The sequence below is a fragment of the Bufo gargarizans genome, chromosome 3, assembly GCF_014858855.1.
Source record: "Bufo gargarizans isolate SCDJY-AF-19 chromosome 3, ASM1485885v1, whole genome shotgun sequence".
Lineage (NCBI taxonomy): Eukaryota > Metazoa > Chordata > Amphibia > Anura > Bufonidae > Bufo > Bufo gargarizans.
In genome coordinates, this window is record NC_058082.1 from 211,501,692 (window position 1) to 211,515,753 (window position 14,062).

The following is a 14,062-nucleotide window of genomic DNA, read 5'->3' on the forward strand; positions in this document are numbered from 1 at the left end:
GATGGATGGCGGAGGAAATTTTGCAGCAATTTACCTACTGCCAGGCACAAATAAAACTGCCTCTCCATACCTATTATTACTCCTGAGCAAAACGCTGAACAGGATTGAGTTCGTGAGGGTGTTTATCAGCTATCAAATGTGCAATGTCCCTTTAAGTAATGGAGTCCTTGTAGTAACAGTATCAACACTTAAGCCTGTCACAAAGCAGAGACCATAACTAGCTAATTACAGGCCTTGTCTCAGTCTCTAGGTGCCAAAACTGCAGTGAGGTGCATGCATGATCTTACCGACCCGGGTCTGCTCTTTATCCGCTGATAACTCTGAACTGAAAAACTGGTCTCTCCAGCAAACATGAACTATGTTTGCAAGCATGAGCTAGGTATGCAGCTATGTTCCTCAGCTCTTAACAGCCTTCCTGTAAACAATCCTCCTTTTTCTGGAAAGGATCTGGGTCTTGGACAACGATCAGCTTCACTCAGCTGCTGCTGTAGTCACTGAGGGGTCCTCTCACTTCTGAATCCATCAGATCCTCTGCTTACACACAGTTCCTCAGTCCCAGCTAGCTTCGAAGATGACTGCTGCTTCTTCTAGCAAGTTCTTAAACACCACCTCCTTTGAATATTGAAATATCTGCAGTCTATTAGCTGTGTTTAAGAAACAGCGGCATCTTGTGGCCAAACAGCAGAATATCAGTCCTGATCATTTAACTTAATCCACACACAAACCGTGTTCAAACAATGAGAACTGTTTCTCAATCTCACAGCTGTATGGGCCAAATTACGCAGTGGTGAAATTTTTAATTTCAAAGCAAACTGCGCTGCTCTGTATCTCTTGTGAAGTCAATGTCTCCAACTATGCCCCTCACGCGATTTACACCAAATACAGTATTTTCATGTAGAGACCCGATAATTATGTTGGAGGCATGTAGTGTATGCAAGTCATGTGCGACCCCTCTCATCACTCTCATGCTGTTCTGCACCTGGTTTGCCTGGGCGAACGGAGTCACACATGGGGGCAACTGCTCTGTGTCCTTCAGCAAGAAATCGAATCCTGGCTTTCTCCGCAACAACTCAAGATCGGAACTATGGTGACCGACAACAGGAAGAACATGGTGTTGGTGCATGTGTTTAATCTGGTTGTCAAGTGGTTCCTGAAGTCTTCTACCCATCTGCAAGACATCCTAAAATGGTCAGGAAACTGTGCATGCACTTCAGCCACTCGTACATTGCAAAGCACACCCTCCTTGAGCTGTAGGGGCAGAATGGCATCCCCCAACATAGGCTGATATGCAACGTTTCCAACCATTGGAATTCCACCCTCCCTAAGAACAAAAAAAGGCCATCAACAATTTCTTGATGATCCAAGTGGACAGGAGTAGTCCCCTGTGTAACTTCGAAGTCAGCCAGTGGCAGCTCATGCATGACACCTGCCTTTTGCTCAGGCCGTTTGAGGAGGCCACATTATTTGTCAGTTGCCAGGACTAGGGGATGAACAATGTCATTCCACTGCTTCATGTTCTGGTACAGATGCTGGTAAATCTGGCTGGTCAGTGGACTTGAGACATGGTGCCTAGAAAGATGGTGGCAGAGTTTGATACATTTATCTGTCAAGATCTCTGTTTACAGTCAGTGAGCAGGTACATAATTTATCGCAAGGATATGCAAACACCAACCATTGGGGTGTTAACCCCCAGAAGTAGGTAATCGGCACGAAGGAGCAGTCATTTTCACAGCCCGAGGTATCCTCCCGGAAGTTTGACCTCTGCATGTCGACGGTCTGCATTGTGAAGCTTGTCTAAAAGAAAAATTCTGCAGTGCACCCCTTTGGAGGAAACTCTTGATCCAGCACAGGCTGCTTTGCTTCTTAAAAACAATGGACTCTGTACAGCGTGACACCGATGAATAATTTCTCATACACCAGACTGAAAGAGTATTCCAAGCAACTGTCTCCCTACATAACTGCCGAGAAGCAGAAGGGTCTTGCCATTGAAGTGGGCTCAGAGCTGAACCTGAAAGCCAAATTTTCCTGTTTACCTGGACTCAAAGGAAAGGACAGAGATACACTGGTTGTGCTCTTTCATCCAATCCTCCACTCACCAAGAGAAGCCGGATTGTGTCGACAAGTTGGTTATGCAGGACGTACACAGAGGACGATTTATTTGAGGTGTTGCAAAATACATTTACTTGCCTCCCTCTCTTCCTGTATAATGGCTCTGAGGTGCTCACAGCTATCATAGAGACGTGGTTCCAAAGAAACTTTGTTGTTTTGGTAAGCTGGTGATTAGTTCTCAGGACCTTACGTGGCTAGACTTTCCGTTCAAAGATATAACATGTCCTATTATTGCCCACAAATCACGTTCCATGGCTCCATTCAAGTCAATGGTTCCGCAAAAAACAGAATGCATATGGAATGCATCCGTATGTCTTCCGTATCTGTTCCGTTTTTGCGGAACCATCTATTGAAAATTTTATGCCCAACCCAATTTTTTATGTACTTAGTGTTTAAACAGTATTGTATGCGTTTGTTTCTGTTTTCGATCTGCAAAAAACGGATCACAAACGGAAACCAAACAGAAAAGCAGAACGGCAAAACGAATGAAAACAGTAACACTACTGAGACAAACAAAAAACTGATCTGTTTAAAACGGACCGCAAAACCATACGGTTGTGTGCAGGAGGCCTTATTTCACTGCCAAAGCAGACTCCCTATGCGTGTTACTGCAAAGCACAGTGTTCTACACCACTATAAAGGGTCTCTGCAGCCCGGAAATAGCCTTTTTTTAACGTAACTCGCCCCAAAAAAATTTCTATTGAATCAAATTTTTCCCAAAAATTTTGGCCAACCGGCAAATCGAATTTTTGAAAAATGTGCTCATCTCTAATCACTTTTTTTTTATTCTTTTGGAGGCAACATGAACAGAAAACAGCTATTCTGTCAGTGTTTGAGGTTCACCATGTGGTATGTATAAAATGTTAATATTAAAGGAATTCTGTCACCAGGTTTCACCCCTGTCAGCTAAACATATGCTGATGTTCAGTGCCTCATCAGGATTCCTAATGTGGGCTTCTAAATGTGAATGGTAGCCTTATTTTGCTAAAAAAAACTGGTTTTACTAACCTGTCACTCAAAGAAATAAGGTGCCCAAGGGGATGTCAAGGGATGCAAGGTGCCGGCCGCACCGACCGCCGTTCGTGCCCAGCGTCGCCTTTCCAGACTTCTGCACCACCTCCTAATCCTCTGTGCCGCCTCTCGCTCTCCCTCCCCCCTACTTTTGCTATAAGATCTCACGCGTGCGCACAGGGCTCTGAGAGGCTGGCGCCAGAGTGCAGGTCATACCTGGGTTGAATGAAGTGCCGGCGCATGCGCACTTCGCTTTAAGAAGCCAAATCGAGAAGTCTGCACGGGCGCATCAGGCAGAGCCCTGTGCGCACGCGCGAGATCTTACAGCAGGAGGAGAAGGGAGGGAGAGCGAGAGGCGGCACAGAGGATTAGGAGGCGGTGCAGAAGTCTGGAAAGGCGGCGCTGGGCACGAACGGCGGTGGGTGCGGCCGGCACCTTGCATCCCTTGACATCCCCTTGGGCACCTTATTTCTTTGAGTGACAGGTTAGTAAAACCTGTTTTTAAGCAAAATAAGGCTACTGATCACATTTAGAGTCCCACATTAGGAAACCTGATGAGACCCTGAACATCAGCAAATGTTTAGCTGACAGGGGTGAAACCTGGTGACAGAATCCCTTTAATTCAGTAGGTTGACATGATTACAGGGTTATCAATTTTTTTATATTTTATAGATTTGCATTATAATATCACTCAAGTATATCATCTTTTTTTGTGTCGCTATACTCATAACTAGAGTTGAGCGAACACCTGGATGTTCGGGTTCGAGAAGTTCGGCCGAACATCCCGGAAATGTTCGGGTTCGGGATCCGAACCCGATCCGAACTTCGTCCCGAACCCGAACCCCATTGAAGTAAATGGGGACCCGAACTTTTTGGCACTAAAAAGGCTGTAAAACAGCCCAGGAACGAGCTAGAGGGCTGCAAAAGGCAGCAACATGTAGGTAAATCCCCTGCAAACAAATGTGGATAGGGAAATGAATTAAAATAAAAATTAAATAAATAAAAATTAACCAAAATCAATTGGAGAGAGGTCCCATAGCAGAGAATCTGGCTTCACATCACCCACCACTGTAAGAGTCCATTTTCATAAATTTAGGCCCAGCACCCAGGCAGAGGAGAGAGGTCCCGTAACAGAGAATCTGGCTTCATGTCAGCAGAGAATTAGTCTGCATGTCATAGCAGAGAATCAGGCTTCACGTCAGCCACCACTGCAACAGTCCATTGGCATATATTTAGGCCCAGCACCCAGGCAGAGGAGGGAGGTCCCGTAACAGACAATCTGGCTTCATGTCAGCAGAGAATCAGTCTGCATGTCATAGCAGAGAATGAGGCTTCACGTCAGCCACCACTGCAACAGTCCATTGGCATATATTTAGGCCCAGCACCCAGGCAGAGGAGGAAGGTCCCGTAACAGAGAATCTGTCTTCATGTCAGCAGAGAATCAGTCTGCATGTCATAGCAGAGAATGAGGCTTCACGTCAGCCACCACTGCAACAGTCCATTGGCATATATTTAGGCCCAGCACACACACAGGCAGAGGAGAGAGGTCCCGTAACAGAGAATCTGGCTTCATGTCAGCATAGAATCAGTCTGCATGTCATAGCAGAGAATGAGGCTTCACGTCAGCCACCACTGCAACAGTCCATTGGCATATATTTAGGCCCAGCACACACACAGGCAGAGGAGAGAGGTCCCGTAACAGACAATCTGGCTTCATGTCAGCAGAGAATCAGTCTGCATGTCATAGCAGAGAATGAGGCTTCACGTCAGCCACCACTGCAACAGTCCATTGGCATATATTTAGGCCCAGCACCCAGGCAGAGGAGGGAGGTCCCGTAACAGAGAATCTGTCTTCATGTCAGCAGAGAATCAGTCTGCATGTCATAGCAGAGAATGAGGCTTCACGTCAGCCACCACTGCAACAGTCCATTGGCATATATTTAGGCCCAGCACACACACAGGCAGAGGAGAGAGGTCCCATAACAGAGAATCTGTCTTCATGTCAGCAGAGATTTAGTCTGCATGTCATAGCAGAGAATGAGGCTTCACGTCAGCCACCACTGCAACAGTCCATTGGCATATATTTAGGCCCAGCACCCAGGCAGAGGAGGGAGGTCCCGTAACAGAGAATCTGTCTTCATGTCAGCAGAGAATCAGTCTGCATGTCATAGCAGAGAATGAGGCTTCACGTCAGCCACCACTGCAACAGTCCATTGGCATATATTTAGGCCCAGCACACACACAGGCAGAGGAGAGAGGTCCCGTAACAGAGAATCTGTCTTCATGTCAGCAGAGAATTAGTCTGCATGTCATAGCAGAGAATGAGGCTTCACGTCAGCCACCACTGCAACAGTCCATTGGCATATATTTAGGCCCAGCACACACACAGGCAGAGGAGAGAGGTCCCGTAACAGAGAATCTGGCTTCATGTCAGCAGAGAATCAGTCTGCATGTCATAGCAGAGAATGAGGCTTCACGTCAGCCACCACTGCAACAGTCCATTGGCATATATTTAGGCCCAGCACCCAGGCAGAGGAGGGAGATCTCGTAACAGAGAATCTGGCTTCATGTCAGCAGAGAATCAGTCTGCATGTCATAGCAGAGAATGAGGCTTCACGTCAGCCACCACTGCAACAGTCCATTGGCATATATTTAGGCCCAGCACACACACAGGCAGAGGAGAGAGGTCCCGTAACAGAGAATCTGTCTTCATGTCAGCAGAGAATCAGTCTGCATGTCATAGCAGAGAATGAGGCTTCACGTCAGCCACCACTGCAACAGTCCATTGGCATATATTTAGGCCCAGCACACACACAGGCAGAGGAGAGAGGTCCGTAACAGAGAATCTGTCTTCATGTCAGCAGAGAATTAGTCTGCATGTCATAGCAGAGAATGAGGCTTCACGTCAGCCACCACTGCAACAGTCCATTGGCATATATTTAGGCCCAGCACACACACAGGCAGAGGAGAGAGGTCCCGTAACAGACAATCTGGCTTCATGTCAGCAGAGAATCAGTCTGCATGTCATAGCAGAGAATGAGGCTTCACGTCAGCCACCACTGCAACAGTCCATTGGCATATATTTAGGCCCAGCACCCAGGCAGAGGAGGGAGGTCCCGTAACAGAGAATCTGTCTTCATGTCAGCAGAGAATCAGTCTGCATGTCATAGCAGAGAATGAGGCTTCACGTCAGCCACCACTGCAACAGTCCATTGGCATATATTTAGGCCCAGCACACACACAGGCAGAGGAGAGAGGTCCCGTAACAGAGAATCTGTCTTCATGTCAGCAGAGAATTAGTCTGCATGTCATAGCAGAGAATGAGGCTTCACGTCAGCCACCACTGCAACAGTCCATTGGCATATATTTAGGCCCAGCACACACACAGGCAGAGGAGAGAGGTCCCGTAACAGAGAATCTGGCTTCATGTCAGCAGAGAATCAGTCTGCATGTCATAGCAGAGAATGAGGCTTCACGTCAGCCACCACTGCAACAGTCCATTGGCATATATTTAGGCCCAGCACCCAGGCAGAGGAGGGAGGTCTCGTAACAGAGAATCTGGCTTCATGTCAGCAGAGAATCAGTCTGCATGTCATAGCAGAGAATGAGGCTTCACGTCAGCCACCACTGCAACAGTCCATTGGCATATATTTAGGCCCAGCACCCAGGCAGAGGAGGGAGGTCCCGTAACAGAGAATCTGTCTTCATGTCAGCAGAGAATCAGTCTGCATGTCATAGCAGAGAATGAGGCTTCACGTCAGCCACCACTGCAACAGTCCATTGGCATATATTTAGGCCCAGCACACACACAGGCAGAGGAGAGAGGTCCCGTAACAGAGAATCTGTCTTCATGTCAGCAGAGAATTAGTCTGCATGTCATAGCAGAGAATGAGGCTTCACGTCAGCCACCACTGCAACAGTCCATTGGCATATATTTAGGCCCAGCACACACACAGGCAGAGGAGAGAGGTCCCGTAACAGAGAATCTGTCTTCATGTCAGCAGAGAATTAGTCTGCATGTCATAGCAGAGAATGAGGCTTCACGTCAGCCACCACTGCAACAGTCCATTGGCATATATTTAGGCCCAGCACACACACAGGCAGAGGAGAGAGGTCCCGTAACAGAGAATCTGGCTTCATGTCAGCAGAGAATCAGTCTGCATGTCATAGCAGAGAATGAGGCTTCACGTCAGCCACCACTGCAACAGTCCATTGGCATATATTTAGGCCCAGCACCCAGGCAGAGGAGGGAGGTCTCGTAACAGAGAATCTGGCTTCATGTCAGCAGAGAATCAGTCTGCATGTCATAGCAGAGAATGAGGCTTCACGTCAGCCACCACTGCAACAGTCCATTGGCATATATTTAGGCCCAGCACACACACAGGCAGAGGAGAGAGGTCCCGTAACAGAGAATCTGGCTTCATGTCAGCAGAGAATCAGTCTGCATGTCATAGCAGAGAATGAGGCTTCACGTCAGCCACCACTGCAACAGTCCATTGGCATATATTTAGGCCCAGCACACACACAGGCAGAGGAGAGAGGTCCCGTAACAGACAATCTGGCTTCATGTCAGCAGAGAATCAGTCTGCATGTCATAGCAGAGAATGAGGCTTCACGTCAGCCACCACTGCAACAGTCCATTGGCATATATTTAGGCCCAGCACACAGGCAGAGGAGAGAGGTCCCGTAACAGACAATCTGGCTTCATGTCAGCAGAGAATCATTCTGCATGTCATAGCAGAGAATCAGGCTTCACGTCACCCAACATTGGAACAGTCCATTGGCATATATTTAGGCCCCGGCACCCAGACACAGGAGAGGTTCATTCAACTTTGGGTAGCCTCGCAATATAATGGTAAAATGAAAATAAAAATAGGATTGAATGAGGAAGTGCCCTGGAGTCCAATAATATATGGTTAAGGGGAGGTAGTTAATGTCTAATCTGGACAAGGGACGGACAGATCCTGTGGGATCCATGCCTGGTTCATTTTTATGAACGTCAGCTTGTCCACATTGGCTGTAGACAGGCGGCTGCGTTTGTCTGTAATGACGCCCCCTGCCGTGCTGAATACACGTTCAGACAAAACGCTGGCCGCCGGGCAGGCCAGCACCTCCAAGGCATAAAAGGCTAGCTCTGGCCACGTGGACAATTTAGAGACCCAGAAGTTGAATGGGGCCGAACCATCAGTCAGTACGTGGAGGGGTGTGCACACGTACTGTTCCACCATGTTAGTGAAATGTTGCCTCCTGCTAACACGTTGCGTATCAGGTGGTGGTGCAGTTAGCTGTGGCGTGTTGACAAAAGTTTTCCACATCTCTGCCATGCTAACCCTGCCCTCAAAGGAGCTGGCATTGACACAGCTGCCTTGGCGACCTCTTGCTCCTCCTCTGCCTTGGCCTTGGGCTTCCACTTGTTCCCCTGTGACATTTGGGAATGCTCTCAGTAGCGCGTCTACCAACGTGCGCTTGTACTCGCGCATCTTCCTATCACGCTCCAGTGCAGGAAGTAAGGTGGGCACATTGTCTTTGTAGCGTGGATCCAGCAGGGTGGCAACCCAGTAGTCCGCACAGGTTAAAATGTGGGCAACTCTGCTGTCGTTGCGCAGGCACTGCAGCATGTAGTCGCTCATGTGTGCCAGGCTGCCCAGGGGTAAGGACAAGCTGTCCTCTGTGGGAGGCGTATCGTCATCGTCCTGCCTTTCCCCCCAGCCACGCACCAGTGATGGACCCGAGCTGCGTTGGGTGCCACCCCGCTGTGACCATGCTTCATCCTCATCCTCCTCCACCTCCTCCTCATCCTCGTCCTCCTCGTCCTCCAGTAGTGGGCCCTGTCTGGCCACATTTGTACCTGGCCTCTGCTGTTGCCAAAAACCTCCCTCTGAGTCACTTCGAAGAGACTGGCCTGAAAGTGCTAAAAATGACCCCTCTTCCTCCTCCTCCTCCTCCTCCTCCTGGGCCACCTCCTCTTGCATCATCGCCCTAAGTGTTTTCTCAAGGAGACATAGAAGTGGTATTGTAACGCTGATAACGGCGTCATCGCCACTGGCCATGTTGGTGGAGTACTCGAAACAGCGCAACAGGGCACACAGGTCTCGCATGGAGGCCCAGTCATTGGTGGTGAAGTGGTGCTGTTCTGTAGTGCGACTGACCCGTGCGTGCTGCAGCTGAAACTCCACTATGGCCTGCTGCTGCTCGCACAGTCTGTCCAGCATGTGCAAGGTGGAGTTCCACCTGGTGGGCACGTCGCATATGAGGCGGTGAGCGGGAAGGCCGAAGTTACGCTGTAGCGCAGACAGGCGAGCAGCAGCAGGATGTGAACGCCGGAAGCGCGAACAGACGGCCCGCACTTTATGCAGCAGCTCTGACATGTCGGGGTAGTTGTGAATGAACTTCTGCACCACCAAATTCAGCACATGCGCCAAGCAAGGGATGTGCGTCAAATTGGCTAGTCCCAGAGCTGCAACGAGATTTCGCCCATTATCGCACACCACCAGGCCGGGCTTGAGGCTCACCGGCAGCAACCACTCGTCGGTCTGTTGTTCTATACCCCGCCACAACTCCTGTGCGGTGTGGGGCCTGTCCCCCAAACATATGAGTTTCAGAATGGCCTGCTGACGTTTACCCCGGGCTGTGCTGAAGTTGGTGGTGAAGGTGTGTGGCTGACTGGATGAGCAGGTGGAAGAAGAGGAGGAGGAAGCCGAGAAGGAGGAGGTGGCAACAGGAGGCAAAGAATGTTGCCCTGCGATCCTTGGCGGCGGAAGGACGTGCGCCAAACAGCTCTCCGCCTGGGGCCCAGCTGCCACTACATTTACCCAGTGTGCAGTTAGGGAGATATAGCGTCCCTGGCCGTGCTTACTGGTCCACGTATCTGTGGTTAGGTGGACCTTGCCACAGATGGCGTTGCGCAGTGCACACTTGATTTTATCGGATACTTGGTTGTGCAGGGAAGGCACGGCTCTCTTGGAGAAGTAGTGGCGGCTGGGAACAACATACTGTGGGACAGCAAGCGACATGAGCTGTTTGAAGCTGTCTGTGTCCACCAGCCTAAATGACAGCATTTCATAGGCCAGTAGTTTAGAAATGCTGGCATTCAGGGCCAGGGATCGAGGGTGGCTAGGTGGGAATTTACGCTTTCTCTCAAATGTTTGTGAGATGGAGAGCTGAACGCTGCCGTGTGACATGGTTGAGACGCTTGGTGACGGAGGTGGTGGTGGTGGTGTTGGTGGTACATCCCCTGTTTGCTGGGCGGCAGGTGCCAACGTTCCTCCAGAGGCGGAGGAAGAGGCCGAGGCGGCAGCAGCAGAAGAGGCCGAGGCGGCAGCAGCAGAAGAGGTAGCAGGGGGAGCCTGAGTGACTTCCTTGGTTTTAAGGTGTTTACTCCACTGCAGTTCATGCTTTGCATGCAGGTGCCTGGTCATGCAGGTTGTGCTCAGGTTCAGAACGTTAATGCCTCGCTTAAGGCTCTGATGGCACAGCGTGCAAACCACTCGGGTCTTGTCGTCAGCACATTGTTTGAAGAAGTGCCATGCCAGGGAACTCCTTGAAGCTGCCTTTGGGGTGCTCGGTCCCAGATGGCGGCGGGCAGTAGCAGGCGGAGTCTCTTGGCGGCGGGTGTTCTGCTTTTGCCCACTGCTCCCTCTTTTGCTACGCTGTTGGCTCGGTCTCACCACTGCCTCTTCCTCCGAACTGTGAAAGTCAGTGGCACGACCTTCATTCCATGTGGGGTCTAGGACCTCATCATCCCCTGCATCGTCTTCCACCCAGTCTTGATCCCTGACCTCCTGTTCAGTCTGCACACTGCAGAAAGACGCAGCAGTTGGCACCTGTGTTTCGTCATCATCAGAGACATGCTGAGGTGGTATTCCCATGTCCTCATCATCAGGAAACATAAGTGGTTGTGCGTCAGTGCATTCTATATCTTTCACCGCTGGGGAAGGGCTAGGTGGATGCCCTTGGGAAACCCTGCCAGCGGAGTCTTCAAACAGCATAAGAGACTGCTGCATAACTTGAGGCTGAGACAGTTTCCCTGGTATGCATGGGGGTGATGTGACAGACTGATGGGGTTGGTTTTCAGGCGCCATCTGTGCGCTTTCTGCAGAAGACTGGGTGGGAGATAATGTGAACGTGCTGGATCCACTGTCGGCCACCCAATTGACTAATGCCTGTACCTGCTCAGGCCTTACCATCCTTAGAACGGCATTGGGCCCCACCATATATCGCTGTAAATTCTGGCGGCTACTGGGACCTGAGGTAGTTGGTACACTAGGACGTGTGGATGTGGCAGAACGGCCACGTCCTCTCCCAGCACCAGAGGGTCCACTAACACCACCACGACCATGTCCACGTCCGCGTCCCTTACTAGATGTTTTTCTCATTGTTATGGTTCACCACAACAACAAAAATATTATTTGGCCCAATGTATTGTATTCAAATTCAGCGGGATATAAATTTGAGGCCTAGTATTTAGGCGCTGGGTGACCGGTATGGATTTACTAACAGAATTAGACTTGGAAATGCACAGTAGCGTGTGTGTGAAGTTATTCTGAATGACCCTATGTGCACCTTGAATATTATATACCCTTTTAGGGATAGATTTCAAATAGCTCTGATACAGCAGAAACCACTAAATTTTTAAATTGCTAAATTGGGAATTGTATTTCAACCCAGAACAAAAAATGTGCTTTGACGGACACTAAATAACTTTCCCAGCCACAACAGGACAGCGGTAACGAGAGATTTAGCGGGATATAAATTTGAGGCCTAGTATTTAGGCGCTGGGTGACAGGTATGGGTTTAGTGACAGAATTAGACTTGGAAATGCACAGTAGCGGGTGTGTGTGAAGTTATTCTGAATGACCCTATGTGCACCTTCAATATGATCTACCCTTTTAGGGATAGATTTCAAATAGCTCTGATATAGCAGAAACCACTAAATTATGAAATTGCTAAATTGGGAATTGTATTTCAACCCAGAACAAAAAATGTGCTTTGACGGACACTAAATAACTTTCCCAGCCACAACAGGACAGCGGTAACGAGAGATTTAGCAGGATATAAATTTGAGGCCTAGTATTTAGGCGCTGGGTGACAGGTATGGGTTTAGTGACAGAATTAGACTTGGAAATACACAGTAGCGGGTGTGTGTGAAGTTATTCTGAATGACCCAATGTGCACCTTGAATATTATATACCCTTTTAGGGATAGATTTCAAATAGCTCTGATATAGCAGAAACCACTAAATTATGAAATTGCTAAATTGGGAATTGTATTTCAACCCAGAACAAAAAATGTGCTTTGACGGACACTAAATAACTTTCCCAGCCACAACAGGACAGCGGTAACGAGAGATTTAGCAGGATATAAATTTGAGGCCTAGTATTTAGGCGCTGGGTGACAGGTATGGGTTTAGTGACAGAATTAGACTTGGAAATACACAGTAGCGGGTGTGTGTGAAGTTATTCTGAATGACCCAATGTGCACCTTGAATATTATATACCCTTTTAGGGATAGATTTCAAATAGCTCTGATATAGCAGAAACCACTAAATTATGAAATTGCTAAATTGGGAATTGTATTTCAACCCAGAACAAAAAATGTGCTTTGACGGACACTAAATAACTTTCCCAGCCACAACAGGACAGCGGTAACGAGAGATTTAGCGGGATATAAATTTGAGGCCTAGTATTTAGGCGCTGGGTGACAGGTATGGGTTTAGTGACAGAATTAGACTTGGAAATGCACAGTAGCGGGTGTGTGTGAAGTTATTCTGAATGACCCTATGTGCACCTTGAATATTATATACCCTTTTAGGGATAGATTTCAAATAGCTCTGATATAGCAGAAACCACTAAATTATGAAATTGCTAAATTGGGAATTGTATTTCAACCCAGAACAAAAAATGTGCTTTGACGGACACTAAATAACTTTCCCAGCCACAACAGGACAGCGGTAACGAGAGATTTAGCAGGATATAAATTTGAGGCCTAGTATTTAGGCGCTGGGTGACAGGTATGGGTTTAGTGACAGAATTAGACTTGGAAATACACAGTAGCGGGTGTGTGTGAAGTTATTCTGAATGACCCAATGTGCACCTTGAATATTATATACCCTTTTAGGGATAGATTTCAAATAGCTCTGATATAGCAGAAACCACTAAATTATGAAATTGCTAAATTGGGAATTGTATTTCAACCCAGAACAAAAAATGTGCTTTGACGGACACTAAATAACTTTCCCAGCCACAACAGGACAGCGGTAACGAGAGATTTAGCAGGATATAAATTTGAGGCCTAGTATTTAGGCGCTGGGTGACAGGTATGGGTTTAGTGACAGAATTAGACTTGGAAATACACAGTAGCGGGTGTGTGTGAAGTTATTCTGAATGACCCAATGTGCACCTTGAATATTATATACCCTTTTAGGGATAGATTTCAAATAGCTCTGATATAGCAGAAACCACTAAATTATGAAATTGCTAAATTGGGAATTGTATTTCAACCCAGAACAAAAAATGTGCTTTGACGGACACTAAATAACTTTCCCAGCCACAACAGGACAGCGGTAACGAGAGATTTAGCGGGATATAAATTTGAGGCCTAGTATTTAGGCGCTGGGTGACAGGTATGGGTTTAGTGACAGAATTAGACTTGGAAATGCACAGTAGCGGGTGTGTGTGAAGTTATTCTGAATGACCCTATGTGCACCTTGAATATTATATACCCTTTTAGGGATAGATTTCAAATAGCTCTGATATAGCAGGAACCACTAAATTATGAAATTGCTAAATTGGGAATTGTACTTCAACCCAGAACAAAAAATGTGCTTTGACGGACACTAAATAACTTTCCCAGCCACAACAGGACAGCGGTAACGAGAGATTTAGCGGGATATATATTTGAGGCCTAGTATTTAGGCGCTGGGTGACCGGTATGGATTTAGTGA